The sequence below is a fragment of the Opisthocomus hoazin genome, chromosome 11 (assembly GCF_030867145.1).
Source record: "Opisthocomus hoazin isolate bOpiHoa1 chromosome 11, bOpiHoa1.hap1, whole genome shotgun sequence".
Lineage (NCBI taxonomy): Eukaryota > Metazoa > Chordata > Aves > Opisthocomiformes > Opisthocomidae > Opisthocomus > Opisthocomus hoazin.
Window position 1 is genome coordinate 2,462,016 of NC_134424.1, and position 21,122 is coordinate 2,483,137.

At 51.4% G+C, this 21,122-nt stretch overlaps 1 protein-coding gene and 1 non-coding gene across 2 annotated transcripts in view; both read left to right on the forward strand.

The window, feature by feature from the left end:
- The window catches only part of LOC142362677 (uncharacterized), a 220,464-nt gene that overhangs the window by 129,069 nt on the left and 70,273 nt on the right, over positions 1–21,122 (forward strand). The gene's annotated exons all lie outside the window — the stretch shown is intronic.
- Positions 15,476–15,541, forward strand: LOC142362770 (U7 small nuclear RNA). Its single transcript, XR_012765282.1, has one exon. It is a non-coding gene; the product is annotated as a U7 small nuclear RNA (small nuclear RNA).

The window sequence follows — 21,122 nt, forward strand, 5'->3', positions numbered from 1 at the left end:
CATGGGTGGATCTTGGCCCACATTTTATAGGTCTTCAAGGAACCACCAGAAAACCATTTTTTCCTGCTCTTTGCTTTGAAGCCTAACGCTATGGTACGTGAACTGTTGGCATAAGCTCGGCTCAGAAGGAAATATGAACCATTTGTCAAGGCAAGTAGCGGCACACATTTTAGCCCTACAACCCTGCAGCCTTTCAGATCTTACCCGATAAAACAAGCTAGTCCACTCCTTCTTTTTGAAACCCCAAACCCACTTTTAAGTCTGTTTTCTCCTTAGAGTTCACTCTATACCTTTTCTCCTTCTGGAAGACATCCTGGCCCCAGGAGCCTTGTCTGGCTGGGCGATAATCCTGCCTGTATTGCCCCTTTCTGCAGAGGAGCCCTAAGCCAAGTTCAAGTCTATGAAGCTCCTCCTGCCCATGGCTCCTCCTGTGCTGCAGCTTCGCTCCTGCTCATCCTCAGTGCCTCAGAGCAATCACGGGCTCTGCAGTTGGGTGCAGGGGATGCAAAAGAGAAGGAGAAAGAGGGAGGAAACAGGAGAAGTGTGAGAATGGAGGCTGGAAGGAATTTCTGGGAGGTTTCTGCTCCACGTCTCCTCGAGGATGCACGCTTCACAGCTGAGAGCCACTGATCTCCACAGCCTGAGGTTCTCTTGGCTTGAAATGCTGATCTGGGCCAAATTCCAAGCATTTACTCATTTACATTAGTAAATCTAAGAGAAATTAAAGATGAAGATGTATTATCAGAGTCTTTATCTTCTGTGTAATACTGGTGCATGCCTATGATTTTGTCATTACATCAGTTCTTGAGAAGTAGAAATTGCTTTCGATAATTTAATTCTTTATTTTATTGCATTCTTGTGTTGCTTCCTTGACCCCGCGTCTCTTCACTGAGTTATAATGGGTTTTTATGAATTTTCCTTGAATATCTCTGTCTTTAGGAATATCAAATAACTGAATGGCATATCCATTCTCTTTCACTGGTAACTGAGCATGAAAACTGGTTTTATATACACAGTTGACAGAGCTGAAGGCTGGACAGGACCGTCTGATCGTCTGCTCTGCCCTCGCCCGTGTCGCAGGCTGTACGTTTCTGCCTCCTGCCCTTGTATCGACTGCAGTAATTGGTATTTGACTAAGACAGATCTTAAATGAAGGCATTTGGCTTTCATCTGGAGTCTGCAAAAGATGGACAACGCTCTGCTTTCCAACGTGATTTGTTAATTACTAGCATTGACAAGTATTTATGCTTTATTTTTGGTTTGACTTTATCCATCTTATAATATATTCAGATATTATTTACTGTTAGTGCCTCATTTGGCGTTCTCTCCAGGAAGACCCGTCCTCTCCACGCAGAGCCGGGCTGCCCGCACCCCAGCTTTGCCGTCCTCCCCCAGAAGATGCTCTCTCCAGGCACAGCGGCACCCCCCAGCCAGATTTCCACGCTTTCTCCAGTTTTCCCGTTTCTTTAGGAATGCGTGGATAGGAGAGCCGTGGGCAGGGGGCCACTGCTGCAGCCGAGGCGACATCGCTGCCCGCGGGTCGGGGCCTCGGGGGAGCGCCTGGGGCAGAGCGTGGGGCAAAGCTCGGGTGGGGGGGCTGGGAGGGTGTCACCCTTTTAAAGCATCTTTTAAAGTACACGGGATTTCTTACCCAGCGAGCACTAACTTTCATTCATTTGGTTTCTCCCAAGCCAGTTTGGTTTGGTCCAAAGCAAAACACTCCCAACAGATTTTTTTTCAGAGTGGAGTTGGTGTTTTAGTGATCTTGGAATCACAGAATCATAGAATCATTCAGGTTGGAAAAGACCTCTAAGACCATCAAGTCCAACCATCACCCCAACACCCCCACGCCTGCTAAACCATGCCCTGAAGTGCCACATCTGCACGGTTTTTGAACCCCTCCCGGGATGGGGACTCCCCCACTGTCGTGGGCAGCCTGGTCCAAGGCCTGACTGCTCTTTCAGTAAAGAAATTTTTCCTAATATCCACTCTAAACCTCCCCTGATGCAACTTGAGGCCATTGCCTCTCGTCCTGTCACTAGTTACTTGGGAGAAGATACCAACTCCCACCTCACTACACCCTCCTTTCAGGTAGTTGTAGAGAGTGAGAAGGTCCCCCCTCAGCCTCCTCTTCTCCAGACTGAACAGCCCCAGCTCCCTCAGCCACTCCTCATAAGATTTGTTCTCCAGACCCCTCACCAGCCTTGTTGCCCTTCTCTGGACATGCTCCAGCCCCTCAATGTCCTGCTTGGTTTCTGCGCCAGGTATGGATGATAAAAAAAGCACCTGGCTCACATGCTGTCCTTAAATAGCCCCTTCTGTTACCACCACCAAAGCCAGAAGAGCGTGCTGGATGGGCCACTGGTCTAACCAGAGCTGTTCTTACATTCTTATTTTAGGATCTAGAACTTGCATTCTAATAACTTTCTGGTGACTCTGCTATGGCTTCCTCCACAACAGCTTGGTCCAGTTTGCCCAAGGACTACGACTTTCATGTAGGCTGGGCTTGCTCAGGGCCTGCTTTGCATACTGCCTTTCGTCGGGCAGAACGTAGAACCACCCTGAATTACATGTGTGCACTCCACTGCCAGTGTTCGAGCAGAGCAGAGTTCGTATCCTGAGTGCCACGTCAAAGGAGCTCCTTGTGGGAAATCGTGTGTTTTGTGTCACTCTCCTTGACATCATGGTTAATACCAGTGGTTACTATAGTGCAGCAAAACATCTCTTACATTCTGTTCTTTAAACAAAAGGATTTAAAGATTACCAGCCCAAATCATCTTCCCTGTTAGTGAGTAGAGGCTCATACCTCTTGCTGGGCAATTCCCATCGGGATGTTTGATGCATCAAAGTTTTTCGAGAAACGATACCATAAGGTGTCATTAAGCACTTCTCCATCATGAAGAAGAGTATTGTCAACCTGAACGTTACCCAGGGCTACCCTGTGTGTGCTCAGGTGTCCCTTTTAGCCTGGGATTAAATCCCAGCTGTTTGCTGTCAGTCTGACCCAGCTCACGCCCTCCTTCGAGCCAGGTGGTGGCCATGTTCCTGCAAAACCAGACCCACCTCCTGCCCCCAAAGTCCCCCTCAGTCTGGGGGTCACGGAGGGTTTCCCTCCGTATGGGGTAGGTGAGATGCCTGCGTCTGCTGGGGAGGCTGATGGGTGGTGACACTCGCTTATTTTCCATTTTTGCACCTGAAGACTACGTGAGCAACATCGTACCTGGCGTTGTGTTGGCTTCTGCAATGTGCCTGGCTCTCTGCGACTCAGCTTGGTGGGGTGAATGCAGGGTTTTTAGACGATGGGTAGCCTAGGTGTGTTTAAATGCTGTTTGTGAAAATGGCCCCGCGGGCATCTACACTGGTGATGTCTGTGAGGTTTCCTCCCAGGTCCTCAGGCTGCAGTCCTGGTCGGGTATTCTTCAGCCTGGAGCCCCAAGTCGGCTGAAGGCTGGGCTGGTTCCTTGACTGCTCGCATCTGGCCCACATTAAGCAAACCCTTAATGCTGCCTAGGCTGAGTCATGGAATCACACAATGGTTTGGGTTGGGAGGGACCTTATAGATCATCTGGTTCTAACCCCCCTGCCATGAGCAGGGACATCTTCCACCAGCCCAGGGTGCTCCAAGCCCCATCTAACCTGGCCTTGAACCCTGCCAGGGAGGGGGCAGCCACAGCTTCTCTGGGCAGCCTGGGCCAGGGCCTCACCACCCTCAGAGTGAAGAATTTCCTCCTGATATCTCGTCTGAATCTCCCATCTTTCAGCTTGAAGCCACACAAGTCACAAGGGCAGCTCCCATCCACAGCTCGGTGGCCTGGCTGAGACGCACATCTGGGCTGAGTTACCACTTTTTCTTCATCCTCAGCTTCAGCTGGGTGTGGGAGGGTGCTTGCCCTTGATATATCTGCTGGTGTCTGGCCAAGTGTTGATGCAGCTGAGAGATGTTGTAGAGCTCCTTTGTCCTTCCTCTGCGTGTGGAGGTGCTGGCTCTTCAAAAGCAGGTAACTGATCAGGTGCTTTAAGAAAGACTTCTGGTGGCTGAAGGTTACTGTAATTTCACTGTGTGATTTTGCTGATAATAAGCAAAATAAGTTTGGGTTTTTTCTGGCAGTGAAAGGGATGCCTAGAAAAGCAGGAGTGTGGCATTAAAAATAGCTACAGGGAATCTGCTGTGCTGCTTGCAGCCTCTGTGTTGTTATGCTATTAATAATGTGCTTCAGACATCTGCAGAGCTTCCACTCGTTCCTCTAGCAGATGCCAAGAAGCGATAGGTAACCCAGCGTCACCAAACTTGTGCTGCTCTGGAAGACTTTCGCAGGGACCCACACATTGGTGTGCCAGCAGAGAAGCATGTTGCTACCAAGCATTTCATGCAGACAAAGGGTTATTCTGCAGTGACGTTGTCAGATCATTACAATTTTCTGTTTTAATAACCCCTTAAAGGGGCGTTAAAATCCTCAGCTGGATTTCAAGTGAAAGCCCTGCGCTGCGGGGGCCTGTAGCTCCTTGTCTGCCTCTGCCCGCCCGGGCAGCGAGCGGCTGGTGGGGGCGGTGGGGCTGTGCCTGCGCGGGCTGCAGCAGCCGCTTTGGAGAGGTCTCGGGGACCTGTCGCCATGTGTGACGTCGCAGTCTGCTCTGTGTGTACATAATCATTTTGGTTAAGTAGAAAAAGTAATATTCTATTCATTTAAATATTGTAACATCTGACATAGCTGCAACGCTCCAATATTAATGGCTCGCTTGAGGCCAATTCTTCTACTTGAAGGGCCTTTTCCATTGCAAATTCATCATGCAGGCATCAGGCAAAGAGTGATCATTCACTTTTTTTTCCCTGAAGGACAGATATTGATATTCTCCCAAGATGGGGAAGTCGATCGCCTTATCAGCGCTGCTTAGCATGCAGCCTGCGTGCCGAGGCTGGCCTCGGCGGCCCCGTGCGATCGGGGGGCCCCGTGCAGCCTCGGAGAGCTCTGCTTCCCCGTGGAGCCGTCCTGGGAACGCTCGGATGTTGCGTCTTCAGACTAAAAAGCTGGGGTTTTGCTGCGGTTCGTGTTGTTCGTTCCCTGTGTCTCGCAGGATCGGTGTTTTGGTCTGGGTGGTGTGAGCTCCCGTGCTTTGAAATCGCTTGAATGTCCAATGGTGACAAGGACAGATGTCTCTGAATAGCCCAAGGCGTTGCTCGTGGGGCGAGGAGGGACCAGAACAAGGGCTGCTCCCGCGTCGCAGAGCTGGGCTGAACTCACAGCTCTTCCCCTGTCCCCCAGCGAGACTTGGAGCAAGTCGCTGAGGCTCGTTGCGCTTCCATTTTTTATCAGTGAAACACAAAAAACAGCATCTTTCTCTCCACATGCAGTTCTCTCGTGTGCTAACAACGGGTGCTGTGGGACAGAAGTCCTTCTCGGCACACGTTTACACGCGCAGCAGGCGCTTCCCCTCGGTTGAGCTCTCGGCTGCGACACGGCCCCGCTGCCGGCCTCCCGGGGGGATGCTGGCGAAACGCAGCGTGAAGCGGTGCCGCTCCCGCTCAGCGCCGTGCGGACGCTGGCTACGGAGCGTGGGCACCTCCTAGGCCGAGAGCTTCTCTGCTGCAGGGCCGGATGGGCAGAGGCGATGCTCTCCTGAAGCCAGCGTCCCAGAACAGGAGAGGCATTAAAAACCCAGGCCTGTGTGTTTTCTGAGAAATCCATGGAAGTTCTTCTATGGTGGTGTCCCAGATTGGCTTAAGAAAGCATCTAGTAAATGCCAGTAAAATTAATGAACTGCTTTTGGCTGGTGGGTCTCCAGTGATGGGCGATTTGGAGTAGCGACGAACACGCGGTCTTGGTGCTGCCAGCTGAGGTCTGAGCGTTATTATGTAGGGCAGAATTGATTCATTTCGTGTCTAAATTATTCGCGAGCTTAGTCATTACTTTTGTAGCTGATAATTTCGCGGGAGCTTGGGGCCTGCCATATTGTGGCTTATAAAAATTTAACCATCAGTGAGCCCTTAGGCAATAAATCACTGTGGTGCTGCATTGCTCTTGGAGCTCCGCTGAAGCGTCGGCGTGGTTTGACCCGCAGCCAAGCACCAGACGGCCGCTCGCTCCTCCCCGCCGCCCCGGTGGGACGGGGAGGAGGATGGATGAAAAGTAAAACCTGTGGTCTGAGATAAAGGCGGTTTAACAAGACAACAAAGGAATGAATAATACTAATAAAGAATATGTAAAACAAGCGATAGGCAATCCAATATTTCTCACCGCCCGGTGACCGATAGTGCAGCCTGTCCTCGAGCAGTGGTCGCAGAACTTGTGGAACTTGCAGATCCCTGCTCCCCCGGCTGACCCCTGTTCTGAAGCTGACCCTGGTGTCCATGGCATGGAGTGTGTCCATTGCCCAGCTTGGCTGGCTGCCTGGCTGTACTCCCACCCAGCTCCTGCTCTGGGTTCCCCAGGTCAAGAAAGATGAGGAGCTACTGGAGAGTCCAGCGGAGGGCTAAGAGGATGAGGAGGGCACAGGAGCATCTCTCCTACGAGGAGAGGCTGTGGGAGCTGGGCTTGTTCAACCTGAAGAAGAGAAGGCTGAGAGGGGACCTATATATGCTTTCAAATATCTGCAGGGTGGGTGTCAGGAGGACGGGGCCAAGCTCTTTTCAGTGGTGCCCAGTGACAGGACAAGGGGCAATGGGCACAAACTGAAGCAGAGGAAGCTCCAGCTGAACCCGAGGAAAAACTTCTTCCCTCTGAGGGTGACGGAGCCCTGGCCCAGGCTGCCCAGGGAGGCTGTGGAGTCTCCTTCTCTGGAGATATTCCAGCCCCGCCTGGCCGCGGTGCTGTGCAGCCTGCTCTGGGTGACCCTGCTTGGGCAGGGGGTTGGGCTGGGTGACCCACAGAGGTCCCTGCCAGCCCCGACCATGCTGGGATTCTCAAAACTACAGGAATCCAAAGCGATCTCATCAGCTGACAGTCACACCAGATGGAAGTTGCTCCAGGTAATTTTAGACTTCAGCACAGCTTGCGTTTAAACACTTGTGTAACCTTACCCACTGCTAGTTAAAGCCTAGCTAAGACACTAAAATCAAAAATCGCACCCCTCCTCTGCCCCTCTTACCCTGGGCAGCAGGTATTTTTGATTAGATTTAGTTGTTGAGAGGAAGGAGCGGAAACAGAATGCGACTACAGCACGATCTGTGGCCTGGTAAATAGTTTCTGTGCTGAGGCCGGGCATTTCTGGCTGCGGCTTTGCAAACCTCCATTGCAGAGGTGCTTACCTACACGGATAGCTCGGGAAAGCATCATTACTTTTAAGAAATCAGGTTTCCTTCTGACAGCTGATCTGGAATCGGTGCCTCGCAGGCCTGCTGGGAGCGAAGAGGGGATGCCATTCATTTCTTCAGAAGTTATTGCAGTGTGGCAGAAAAAAATGCTGTGTTTTCATAGCATGAGGAGTGGAACATGACTTCCTTTATAACATGACCTATATAAAGGCAGTGTCAAAGCTATCATTGTTGCATGCTGGAGGTTCTGCATTTCTGGGCTTATTCAGAAAAAAAAAAAAATCCTTTTTTTTTTTAATAGCGAACTTGCACAAGCGTGGAGTGCAGAATCTGGCCCCATCAGCCTTCCTTGCTCTGTGAGGCTGCGGATCAGCTCCTCTCGGTGATGCCCTGCAAATGAGATTTCACGCCACAACAGTTCTAAAAGCTGGGCTAGTTTTTCTTATAGCAAAATAATAATAATTTTAAAAAGGACCAAGAAAAAGAAAAACAGTAGCTGTTTAAATTCTGGCATTATTGCTCATTTGTCATCACCAAGCTGTCTCCCCTGCCCATCTCTCCTATTTCTCCTTTCTGGTTAGAGCTGTAAGATCCCATTTATTAAACCACAAGTCCATAGTAAACATCTTGATAATCATGTCCTGCCAGCGCCAGCTGAAAGCTGCTAATGGTTCAAAACCTGCTGACTTTATAGAGCAATTTTCCGTATGCAGTACATTCTGCCGGCCCCTTAAGGGGAGCGCAGATTTATGCCGGCGTATGGTCATCTGGAAAGCAGCTTTTTGATCCTACGAGTCTGAAATGGGAAGCTGCTGGTCATGTTTCTGCAAGACCTTCCCCGGCACAGGCGTGGAATTGCCACGGGGCTGGAGCCCGAGCTGTGCTGGAGCTGGATGTGGTGCAGGAGCTCGTTTGGGATCTTGCTTCAGCAAACGCTTCCTGTTCAGCTCTGCCGTGGGTAAGCTGGGTCCCCTCCGAGAGCCAGGACGGGCTGGAGGGACATGGGAATGGTGCTTTGGGTTGGTGACGTAGCTATTGCAGAAGCCACTGCAGGCTGTTATTCAGGTGTGAGGTGTATATATGGGGCAGACCTACTGGAGAGCAGCTCTGTGGAGAGGGACCTGGGTGTGCTGGGGGATGACAGGGTGACCATGAGCCAGCAGTGTGCCCTGGCTGCCCAGAAGGCCAGTGGGATCCTGGGGTGCATTAAGAGGAGTGTGGCCAGCAGGTCGAGGGAGGTTCTCCTCCCCCTCTGCTCTGCCCTAGTGAGGCCCCATCTGCAGTGCTGTGTCCAGTGCTGGGCTCCCCAGCTCAAGAAAGATGAGGAGCTACTGGAGAGAGTCCAGCAGAGGGCTACGAGGATGAGGAGGGGACTGGAGCATCTCTCCAATGAGGAGAGGCTGAGGGAGCTGGGCTTGTTCAGCCTGGAGAAGAGAAGGCTGCGAGGGGACCTAATAAATGCTTACAAATATCTGCAGGGTGGGGGTCAGGAGGATGGGGCCAGACTCTTTCCAGTGGTGCCCAGTGACAGGACAAGGGGCAATGGGCACAAACTGAAGCAGAGGAAGCTCCAGCTGAACCCGAGGAAGAACTTCTTCCCTCTGAGGGTGATGGAGCCCTGGCCCAGGCTGCCCAGGGAGGCTGTGGAGTCTCCTTCTCTGGAGATATTCCAGCCCCGCCTGGACGCGGTGCTGTGCAGCCTGCTCTGGGTGACCCTGCTTGGGCAGGGGGTTGGGCTGGGTGACCCCAGAGGTCCCTGCCAACCCCGACCATTCTGTGATTCTGTGATTAGGTACCACTTCATTTGCAGCATGCAGCCGTGTCTGCCCAGGTGCAGTGTGTTTGTGACCGTAGGGGGTTTCTCCTGACAAGGGAGTTGTGCTGACTCAGCTCTCGGATCTAGAGGAAGCCGGTTTGTTCTCTGTCTGGAGCAGATCCACTCATCGGGATACGGGGAAGAGTTTCGATGGACAAAGGCTGTTTCTGGGCAGGAACTGATTTCCAGAGAGCTTTGCTGGGCCTGCCAAAGCACTGGGAAATGCGCTAGAACTGTAAAGGGTATTTCCTTGCGTTTGCTTCTGTGTGTTCAAAGGGAGGGAATAATCATTAGAAACTTGAAAGTTAGCATGTTTTCTTACCACCCGTGGAATTACTCTTTAATATTAGAGTTTATTGTGTAAATTACCAGCATGAGAGATGACGGGGGAACCTGCAGCTAAACTCCCTCGTGAGGCTTTGCAGCCGTCCGTAAATCTTTTGAATTGTACTCTCCAAGCTTATGATGTGTTTAGAGCCCCTTGAGCAAATTACAGATTTGCATTAATTCCCTATAATTTCCTGTGTAAGCACACAGTTGTTATTCATTCTGTTTTATAATAAAAACTTTTCGATATATACGAGAGAATTAAATGGCGCTAATTAACCTCGGTTCTGGCAGTGGTTCTGGGTGGGTCTGGCTTCCCTTACGCTGAGAAATCCCACCCGTCCGTTCCCACTCCTGGTTCTCGTTCGTACAGCTGTTTAACCCCACGCCTAGGGTTTGCAGCACATCCATCGCCCTGTGTCTGCCTTCCCTCCTCCAGTTCTGTCTCTGTCCCTGTGACAGTTCGTGCATCTTGGTGTTAGCTGGAGTCACCGAGGTGCCTACCGTCCGTCCCGGCACGACGTACCCACGCGGAGCCTCGAAATACTTTTAGCTCTTCCTCTGCTCTTGCTGTTCTGTCTGCATGATTAAAGAAGTTGAGATCTGCAAAGACAGACACCGAATCGTCCCAGAGAAATGAAGATGTCTGCTCATATTTATTTCTCCTGCAAGATATATTATTTATAAATCCTTCATGGCACATTAAAAATTGACTCTTGCTTGTCCCAGTGAACAAAATAATTGTGCATCACCGAATTTCTCCTTCGAAAGCGCAGGATGGATTGCTGTGGCACTTTACTCAATATTTAATTAAATTCCGTTTTTAAAAAAAAAAAAAATTGAGAAAAACTTGTTCTGATGTATGGGGAACTGAGGATCTTCAAACCTGCAGCTGGCTTACCAGCAGCAAGCAGGTGCTTCAGGGATGCTCTGTGACGCGTGGCGAACGCCGGCTCTTAGGAAAAATGGTTAGGAAATGCCTCGATATTTAGAAACCATGACTGAAGAGTCTCATTTTAAAAAAACACTGCCTAGGGACAATAAAGGTGTGTTGTCGAGATGAACAAGTCTGGATCTTGAAGAAAGCATTAACCTTGCTTTGATTGCGAGCGCTCGTTAGCCACGGCGCGGCCCTTGCTTTGTGGGCCGGCACTTAGCGTGCGACGAGTGCTTGGCGCTTCCCTGCGGGAATTCCCTCGGACAGCCGGGAAGCACAGAGCCTCTCGGAAGGAAGGAAAAGGGGATTTTCTAGCCTTGGAAGGAAAATATGAATGCATACCTCGTGCTGTAGCTATGAGTCACCTCAAATTTTCCTTTAATTTTTTTGAGTGCAGGTTGAAAAGTGACAGGTTTAAAGAAAACGCAGAATTCCAGCGGAGCCTCGGCAAGCGTAGTGGATTTAGAGAAAAGCTAAATAACAGCGCCTGTCCTAGTAATAGGAAGTTTGCCACGCTTGCCATCCTCTCCGTTGCGCTGTGTGGGGCGTTTTGCTGGTGTTCACACTGTTTGTGGACGTGCCTGCTTCCCGGTGCCTTCCTGGAAGGCGGTAAGCCGAGGAGAGCCCCACGCTTGGAGCAGAAGAGGTGAGTATTCGCAGTAGTATCTAGCTCTGGAGATGACCATGTCCAGCAGAGCCCGTGTTCTGCAGAGGGACAGGGTCTGGAGGCTTGGGCGGTCGCTTGGTTGTCCTGATGAAGTGCCAGGCAGCTGAAAGGCTGAGGAAGACTCTGCTCATCACCCGAAGCCGCGCAGTACAAGTTCCCTCCCACCGCTCGCTGCGGGTGGGTTGAAGCACGTTGAAGATGGCGTGCTGGCAAAGGAGCCATTTTGTGTGGCTTTGTTACAGACATCTGTTCAGTAGGAAGGTGAAAAAGTCAACCAAGGTGATTTCCCCACAGACCATAAAACAGCATCAAGGTGTAACGTTTGGCGTCTTGCAGCGGGTGATCCAGCCGACGCTTCGGAATGTGAGGGTGTGCTGGGCCTGTGGCGAGAGCCATGGCGGCTGTGAAGTGGTGGGGATGAATTCCTGCTGGCCGAGGCTCAGCTTTCAGCTCGTGTCAGTAAGGTCAGTCTTTTTGTGGTAGATTTAACACAAAATTGAAAAAGAAATGAAATGTGTCAGTTTGATCATATCACCACACATTTCTGGGGGTGTTTAAACAGAGTGAAATAGAAGGTATAATATTGGATGAAAACAGGCTTTTTCTCTCTCTTATTCTTTTTTTCAAGTGAAAGGCTTGAATTAAAATAAAATTAATAAAAAAGGAAGAAATATTACCAGTGTTAAGTCTTTCAAAAATCATGTCTCGGGACCTAACAAAACACAGGATTAACTTCAGTCTCAATATTTTAGAATTTAATTAAATTTTGTCTGAGGAAAAGGTGGGGATCAGCCTCTGGGGCATACCTAGGCAGAGCTTTGAAACTTCTTTCTTCCACTGCAAAAGCTTTAAACGTGTGTATTTATGTGAAGAGAGAGCGAAGATTGTGCAGAAATAAAAATCACCTCGGGGCTGGGACCCGAGGGCTGTCACTGCTGTGCCGAGCTGGGGTGCAGCGGTGTCAGGAGCCTGCTGGGGCCTGTTGAAGCAGAAGTCTCAGACATGGCTGAACGCCATTAATCATTCGGTGGGGTGGTTGGTGTCTCTGGCCGAGGGACCTGGGAGTGCTGGTCGTGACTCTCAGCCTCTGTGCTCGGCAGCGTGCAGGTGTAGATCGAAGAGGTGGCCAAAGGTCCTGAGGAGGAGCAGAACAGCCCTTGTGTTGCGGTTCTGAAGCCTTTTCCTTCTAAATCTCCACATTTACTGCCCAATAGATGTTTCCAAGAAGAGGACTTGGGTGGCCAAATGGTCTCTGGGGGCTTTTCTGCAGCCACCATGTGTCCGGGATGCTTGGCCACTGCAGCCATGCCACCCAGCAAGAAATGCAGAGGTTGGGACAGGGATATTGTCCCAAAATGTGGCATGTTGTGTCTCGCGGTGACATGGTCTGATGTGACGTGAGCCGGCAGTGTGCCCAGGTGGCCAAGAAGGCCAGTGGCATCCTGGCTGGTATCAGGAATAGTGGGGGCAGCAGAAGCAGGGCAGGGATCGTGCCCCTGTACTGGGCACGGGTGAGGCTGCACCTCAAGTGCTGTGTTCAGTTTTGGGCCCCTCAGTACAAGCAGGACTATAAGAAGCTCCAGAGAAGGGCAATGAGGCTGGTGAGGGGTCTGGAGAACAAGTCTTAAGAGGAATGGCTGAGGGAGCTGGGGCTGTTCAGTCTGGAGAAGAGGAGGCTGAGGGGGGACCTTCTTGCTCTCTACAGCTCCCTGAGAGGAGGGTGTAGTGAGGGGGGGATTGGTCTCTTCTGCCAAGTAACGACACGATGAGAGGAAATGGCCGCAAGTTGTGTCACGGGAGGTTTAGATATGTTAGGAAAAATTTCTCTACTGCAAGAGTGGTCAGGCCTTGGACCAGGCTGCCCAGGGCAGTGGGGGAGTCCCCATCCCTGGAGGGGTTCAAAACCCGTGTGGATGTGGCACTTGGGGACATGGTTTAGCAGGCGTGGGGGTGTTGGGGTGACGGTTGGACTTGATGATCTTAGAGGTCTTTTCCAGCCTGAATGATTCTATTCTGTGACGTGGTGCGTGCTGTGGACGGCTCCTGTGAATGCTGAGGATGAAGGCATCAGGGACGCAAAATACTAAATGAATTAGAAAAAAAAAAAAAGATAATTTTGAGAAGGAACTGGGATTTGTTTTGCGAACACTGTTTTGAAATGAGGGAGAATACTTCTGCAGGAGATGCCGTTAGCATTGATACACATTCATCCCCCAAACCTTACAAATCAGTGCTTTTTAAACGAGAGGAACCCACTTTCTTCCAGCACAGATTTTTGCCAGCTCTGGCTTGCCATCCCTGTTCTCCGGGATCTGCAGTACCAACCTGACTGTTGACCCTGCCGGCTCCCGGCGCGGTGGGCAGCTCCGCGACGCGCGGCTGCGGTCCCGCCGGGTTCGGCCCCGTGCAGCCTGGCTGCCAGGCGAGCAGGGCAGCTCTGCGCCGAGACCCGAACCTGCCCCTTCCTCGCCCACGGCCGCACTGCTGCCGGGGAACGCCGCGTGGAATGCCGCTTGGAGCAGGGAATGCCCTTTGTTATAAATAACCGTGCTTCCCTGATGGATTAAACGGTTAAATGAATTAACGGAACTTCCTGCAAAACGTGTTTCAGAACAAATTTTACGCCTGCAGTACTGGCGTATACTGAAATCTGTGGGGAGGAACTCGATAAAATGCTGGAAGCCTGGGGATTTATCATTTATGTAATTTTTGAAGGTTTTCATCTTTCTGGAGCCTGTAAGCTGATGGGCTTATACCATTTGATTTCCCCGGATCCTAATTAAAGCTGGGAACATTGAAGTTAAGGAATTAAGTGACCATTACTTAATTTTTCTCCCATTTTTTTTTTCTTCCTCTTTTTTCACCCTCTCCAAGACTGCACTGCCTTTTCATTTATTCTGATAGCTTTTTGCTATTCGGAGGGAGTCCAAGCAGCGTTTGGATTGCGATGCCATTTCTGGAAACATACCCGTCAAATTGCCTGGCGCAACGTATTCGCCGTGGCCGTGGTGGCTCGGTGTCGGTGGGCGCAGGGGCTGCCGGTGTGACAGCAGCGTTGGGCACTTCCTGAGCATGGGTTCTCCTGTCCCCATCGCTCTTGTGAGGAGGAAGGGGCCATCGCGCCGCTGCGGGTGGGAGGGGTGGAAGGGCAGGGTGGGGGCTCTGAAGGAGGTTCTCAAGGCCTCCGTGCTTCCTCCTGCCGTTGGTGTGTCAGACCTTCGTGTTCAGTACTGTGGCTCAGTGGGTACGTTAGGTGTCTGCCGAAACAATGTTTGCAGCCTGGCAAATGGAAAAACAAAAAAAAGGGGCAACCAGAAACCCAATGAATAAATCCATTGCTTCCACCTGTAGCATGATCTTGGATGTGACACCGAGTTTCAGATCCCACCAGTCCTGCTGATGCAGAGCAACCTGCCCAGCGCGCCGTCCCGTAGCAGATGACAGCCGACAGCCCTCTGGGACGATGTTATTAAGTGAAATTGGGAGCTACAAACATAGCTTGGGTTTTAATGCTTGCTGATAGGTGTAGCTTTACATTTGCATTCATATGACATTGATTTTTGCTGGGTCATCACTACTGAAGTTGGAAACCTGAGTAATTTACAGCATGGCTGTTCCGACATTCTGGGGGCTGCTCCTGCAGGTCTTCTGGAGAAAGGCTTGCAGGTGGGGGCCAGACCCAGCTCCAGCACTGCCTTACGCCACGTTCCTGAAGGCCCAAATCCACGTCTGCGGACAGGCTCTCTAGCAGCACGGCACTCGTGTTGCCATATGTTATGTATTGCATAACCTGACAAACAAGCGTTCTCATGAGCCTGCGAGGAACTCCTGGAGAAGTATTTTTAAAACTAAGTGACAAAAAAGTAATTGTGTTTCCAGCCGTTTTTTCCTAGCGAGGAGTTTTGAAGCGGCACAGAGCATTTTGTGAGTGTTAGGAATGGCCTGGCTTTTCTAACAAGGTGGTTGGGTACGTCTGCTCCCAGCCTGATCCCTCTCGGACACCCAGCCACCTCGCTTAGACATTGCTTCCCTTCTGTTAAATTGCTCTGGGCTTCTCATGGCTGTGGACGTGGTCGTGGGCACAGCTCTGTGCCCCTGAGACTGGAGCAGCACGAGATGGAGATGTGGGCTGTGAGGTAGAGACAGCATTGGAACCTGGGATGAATTAATTGCTAACATTAAGAAAGGGAGTTCTGCAACCACGCTAATGAAGCTCATGGCTCAGGCCACAAGCTGATTGCTTAAGGTCAACAAGAAATGCCTCACCACGAGACTTCATTGCTCAGCTGGCTGTCTGGCCCTGCACTGAGGTGCTCAGATGTGTTGGAATCTTCAGGATGTGGAGATTAGACCAGCACATTGTGTCTGGAGTTGTAAAGCGAGTGGTAGATACAATATGTTGTCTGCTGGGTCTCTGCCACCGCTCTCGCTTTTCCTTTCACCGTGGCTTAACAGCCTGATGTCTCAGCACACTGGTTATGGATTTCAGCTCTTTTAGTATTTGTCCAGCAGGTTATTTTAAATTTTATATATTAGATGACCCACAGAGGTCCCTTCCAACCCCTACCATACTCATTGGCTGATCATGGAATCATTTAGGTTGGGAAAGACCCTCTAAGATCATAAAGTCCCACCATCAACCCATCACCACATGACGAACAGCAGCCACCTCGAACCACGCAGGACTGGGGCTCCTGGGCTGGATCCTGCCACACTGTCAAAACCCAATCAAGGCACGCTGCGGGGGCAATCGTTACTGCCCGTAGCTCAGCAGGTTCTGTCCAGAAACGCGGCAACAGGCGTGAAAGAAAGCTGCTTTTCTCCTTGCTGTGGTGAGTTGGCTGAAGTGAAGGGTGGTCATAAAGGCATAGAGCAAGCCTAGAAATGTGCTGTCACCTGCCCTGGGATGTGGAGTTTGCTTGAGTGCTTCCCCTTGGCCTCGGGAGTGACCTGCTCTTTTTTAAAAAATTTTCAGAAGGTTAGAAACAGAAGAATTTGGGGAATTTTTTTCAAAGGAGAAAATGAACTGCTAAGCATTTAGACGTGAAGAGGGAAAGTGTGAATCTTAAGGAGCTGCAGTAAATTGTATATAGTAATTGAGTAGTCCCACGTGGTTTTATATATATTTTAGTGCTTCAAAATGGCTAACTTCCCAAAGATGAGGAAAATTGCGAGCAAAATTGACCGAGACAATAACTGTAGAGGTAAACATGTGAATGGGAGTTGGAAGTCTCTTACAAAGTGTCTTATTAGATGATTAAAAAGATTGTGATTCCATGGCCCAAAACATGACAGCTTTTGTTAAAAGTCTTTTCTAGCTCAAAGCATGAAAAGGGCAATTATAGATATAAAAATAGTAAGAGGGAAAAAGAGAAAATAGACATTCATGCAAATTCAAAATTTCCAGGTATGGAAAAGGAGGGAAGCGAAACAAATGGGTTTTGGCTCCTCCATGAAGGAACTCTCCAGGAGCTGTGGAGTTTTTCGGCTGGGTGTGCTGCTTTTCAACAAGTTTATTAAAGCCAACAACCCTCCTGAAGGCTCTGCCCCGGGAAACGTGGGCGGGTGGCCCAGCCTGTGACTGCCACTTACACCCCTGTCGGTCCGTTCAGAGCTGAGAAGAGTTTGGCTGATGAAGAAGAATAATTGAATGAACTCCCCTGTGATAGACGATTTCTGTTGCGTTTTGCTGTGTGTCGAGGGGGTTTTGTTATTATTGAGGCCTTGAGCACAGCGTTACGTTTCGGTAATATGGGTGCTGTTATATTAGAGTAGTTCCACGGTGTGATCTGCCCTTCGGCTGTTTGAATTCCCAATATCTTGATCATGTTTTCTATGTTTTTTTCCTGCTTTCTGGCTGCCTCATAACTGCTCAAACACAGCGAGCTGCTGCCAGAGCTTCCAGAGCAGAGCTGATTCCCTTTGATACCAGCTCTCGAAACGAGAGCTAATGTCAATACTCGTGGAGTTCTACATCGCAGGCACCATGAATTCAGCTGAAATATTTAGAGGTGAGGGAAGTGAAGGAAAAAACCCTTTTCCCTGTTCTCAGCCCGGCTGTTTATCTTTGGATGCCCAGTGCACCTCTGCGCGCTGTTTTTCTGGTGGAATGTTGGAGGAGGAAATTCTGCCGTGGGGCATCGTCTGGACAGCCATGGTTTGGAGAGGGCTAAGGGAGCCACCTCTAATTCTAGCCAGGCCGTAGCTGCTTTTTGGTGCGCCCTCCTTTTCGGCCTCGAAGCACCTGGGACCAGCCTGCGGGCAGAGCAGCCGGCTCGTCCTGCGCAGACGGCGTTTCCAGGGGTGCTCGCAGCTTCGGAGCGGGGAACCCGATGGTGCCAGGAGCCTGCTCTGCAGCAGCTTCCTGGGCTCTTTTTCCCCTCAGCAGGGAAGAAAACCGAGATACGTAGCATCTGTGTTAGGCTGCCAAGAAACGGAGCAGATCTGTCATCTCCTGACTCGTCTGTGTTTCTCAGCATGGCACGTGCAGCTCTCTGTAGGTCAAACAACAAATTGCTTCAGTGCTAAGGTGTTTGATGGGAGCAGTGTCCCCCTGCAAGCCTTGCCTACTGAGAAGAACGATTTCTAATGTATCTACCTCTCTGTGAGAGAAGGGGGATAGTTTTTATTTAAACCTCTTAAAATGTGTAAGTCTTTGCAGCACAGAAAGTTCAGTTGTCGATTCCGATAGCCTCGCTCCCTGCTGACAGCGTGAGGCGGAGGCACTGGAAGAGGCTGAGCTGAAGCAGTGGTTGGGGACAGACTGCCAATACTGATCCCCTCTAAAGAAAAAGCGATGTGAATTCGTGCAGCTTTGGGAGATGGCACAGGCTTTTCGCTGTCGTTGAGGGGAGCGGCAAGGGCCAGGCTGCGCTGTCGGGAGCAGGAGGGTTCTGCTTCCTTGTGGCTGAGGATGAACGGTGCCAGAGGAGGTCACAAAGATGATCCGAGGCCTGGAGCACCTCTCCTACGAGGACAGGCTGAGGGAGCTGGGGCTGTTCAGCCTGGAGAAGAGAAGGCTCCGGGGTGACCTTAGAGCAGCTGCCAGTGCCTGGAGGGGCCGACAGGAAGGATGGAGAGGGGCTTTGCACAAGGGTGTGTAGTGATAGGACAAGGGGGAACGGCTCTAAACTCAAAGAGGGCAGATTTAGACGAGATATTAGGAAGAAATTCTTCCCCATGAGGGTGGTGACGCCCTGGCCCAGGTTGCCCAGAGAAGCTGTGGCTGCCCCCTCCCTGGCAGGGTTCAAGGCCAGGTTGGATGAAGCTCTGAGCACCCTGGTCTGGTGGAAGATGTCCCTGCTGATGGCAGGGGGGTTGGAACGAGATGATCTTTAAGGTCCCTTCCAACCCAAACCATTCTATGATTCTATGACTTTGAAGTTTCAGAACGTGCACGTAGAGTTCTCAGCAGTGTGTAGAAAAATGGGAATCCTTTGGTCTGTGCCAGCAGACGGGTCTGGGACCAGCGCGTCTCCGTGGCGTGCATCCCTTTGAGACGCGGGCGCTGGTGCTCCCGCTCCTTCAGCATTTCCAGGTCTGCAGAAGCGCTGAGTCTTGGTGTGGACGTACAGCGCTGCACAGGTCCTTTGCTCCTCGGTGCAGCCCGGCACCAGGCGTGCTGTGCGCGACACGCACTGAGTAGGGAGAGGAGTGGGAAAAGCAGAGCCTGTGTGAACACGGTTCTTTGGGTGTAGGGTCAGCCTGGGCACCCCAGCCGGCTGCTAATGGGGGGCAGGTCATTTACCAGCTTGGAGCTTAATTAGAGCGGTGCTCCAGACCACCATGTGCGTGCCCTGGCACGATGCAGGGGCATCGCCGGCGTCACCTGCATCGGGGAAAGGCTGGTCGTGTGCTGCTGCCGGCCGCCTGGCTGGTGGGACCGCTGAATTGGCGAGCGGATGTATTCCAAATCTCTCGGTGATTTCCGGGGGAAGAGTGGTTGGTAGGGCCTCAAAATCTATTTCTGCGTACCCCTGAAATGGCTTACGGGGGTGCTGCCACGAGGCTGGCCGGGACGCGGCGGTCTGCGAGACCCGCGTGTGCTTCCCACGTGGGGCAGAAGTTCCTCCTCTCCACCTTGCTCTGGTTGAAGTCTCTGCTGGCTTCGTTTGGGGTTTGTTATCTGAAGAACGCTGCCTCTGCACGTTTAAAAACAAACACGCACAGCAAAAGCCCCAGGCCATCCCACCGAGAGCAATGGCGAGCGGACCTGGCGACGGCTCAGCCCGGTCCCTGCAGCGAGGGGAGGGTGCACTGGAGTGGAAAACACTGAATAAAGTTTAATCCGCTAAACACGTACCCAGTCTTGGTTAATTTGCCAACAGCCAGAGGAATGTCAGAGCGAAGAACAGTACCCTAGCAGGTCTATTACTGCTTAAAGTTTTTTTTCTCCCCAGTGCCGGGTTGCTTTGCCAAGCAGCGCAGTGCTGGGGGCTGTTCATGCCCCGTCTCCGGTGCCAGCTCTGCACGCGAGCGCTGGCTGCTGCCAAGGGAGCTTCCCATCAGATCCCACGCCGTGGAGGTGCTGCCGGTACTTCCACGCTGAAGGTCCTGCCCGTGCGTGTGACATCCCGGCCATCTGCAGCAGATTAGCTTCCTCGGGCTTCTCTAAATCTCTCCTTGCTCTGATCCCCCAGTGTCATTTACAGAACCCCAATTTATGCCCTCCAGGCTGACCTTTAAGCCTTTCTTGCCTTGGTTGAACTTGCAGCTTCTGGATCCGTTTGCCGGCTGTGCTTTCACCAGAGCAGGCTGTTGCAGGCTGTATTTTCACCATCTGGCATTCCCTCCACAGCTACGTCTTCAAGAAACCGCTTACAGGTGCAGGGATCGCAGTCTGAGGCGCTTTCCAGCATCGCTGTGACCCCAGTGGACATTTTTATTGACTGTTTTTCTTTTTTCTCTGCAGCTATCAGCTGTTGTGCTGACTTCCACTTTTTTTCTCCCCCTCGCCCCCATGAACTCGGAGCTTACCATTGCAGAAAAATCAAACAGGTTCTGTAGAATAAGAGTGGCTCAGGTCAGAAATATTCCGTTGTATGACCTTTGAAAATCCTCTTTACTCATGGGTTTTATGTGATAAATTAACGCTTTACTGAGAAACAGCCTCAGAGTAGACCTATTAAACAGCACTTGTTCCTGAACTGTGGCATCCTCAAGTCAAGAGTTTTCCAGGTTTTCGTGCACGCATTCCTGGCGGATTGTCGGGTTTGCAGCGGATACGTTTCTGTTCCTCTGGATCTGTTAGGGAATCACAGAATCACAGAATAGTAGGGGTTGGAAGGGACCTCTGTGGGTCATCTAGTCCAACCCCCCTGCCGAAGCAGGGTCACCTACAGCAAGGTGCACAGGACCTTGTCCAGGTGGGTCTTGAATATCTCCAGAGAAGGAGACTCCACAACCTCCCTGGGCAGCCTGGGCCAGGGCTCCGTCACCCTCAGAGGGAAAAAGTTCTTCCTCATGTTCAGACGGAACTTCCTGTGCTTCAGTTTGTGCCCATTGCCCCTTGTCCTGTCACTGGGCACCACTGAAAAGAGCTTGGCCCCATCCTCCTGACACCCACCCTGCAGATATTTGGAAGCATTTCTAAGGTCCGCTTGCAGCCTTCTCTTCTTCAGGCTGAACAAGCCCAGTTCCCTCAGCCTCTCCTTGTAGGGGAGATGTTCCAGTCCCCTCATCATCCTCATAGCCCTCCGCTGGACTCTCTCCAGTAGCTCTTCGTCTTTCTTGAACTGGGGAGCCCAGAACTGGACACAGTACTCCAGATGAGGCCTCACCAGGGCAGTGTAGAGGGGAAGGAGAACCTCCCTCGTCCTGCTGGCCACACTCTTCTTGATGCACCCCAGGATCCCATTGGCTTTCTTGGCAGCCAGGGCACGCTGCTGGCTCATGGTCACCCTGTCGTCCACCAGCACACCCAGGTCCCTCTCCGCAGAGCTGCTCTCCAGCAGGTCTACCCCAAGCCTGTACTGGTGCATGAGGTTGTTCCTTCCCAAAGCAGCTGAAGTGTTCTGGAGCAGGAGATTTAGCCTTCGCTTTCCTTTCCCGCATGCAGGCTCTCTGCGGTCGGCAGGAGCGGGGCCCAGCCCGCGGGATGCGTGGCTGCCTCGCCGCAGCCGTGTCT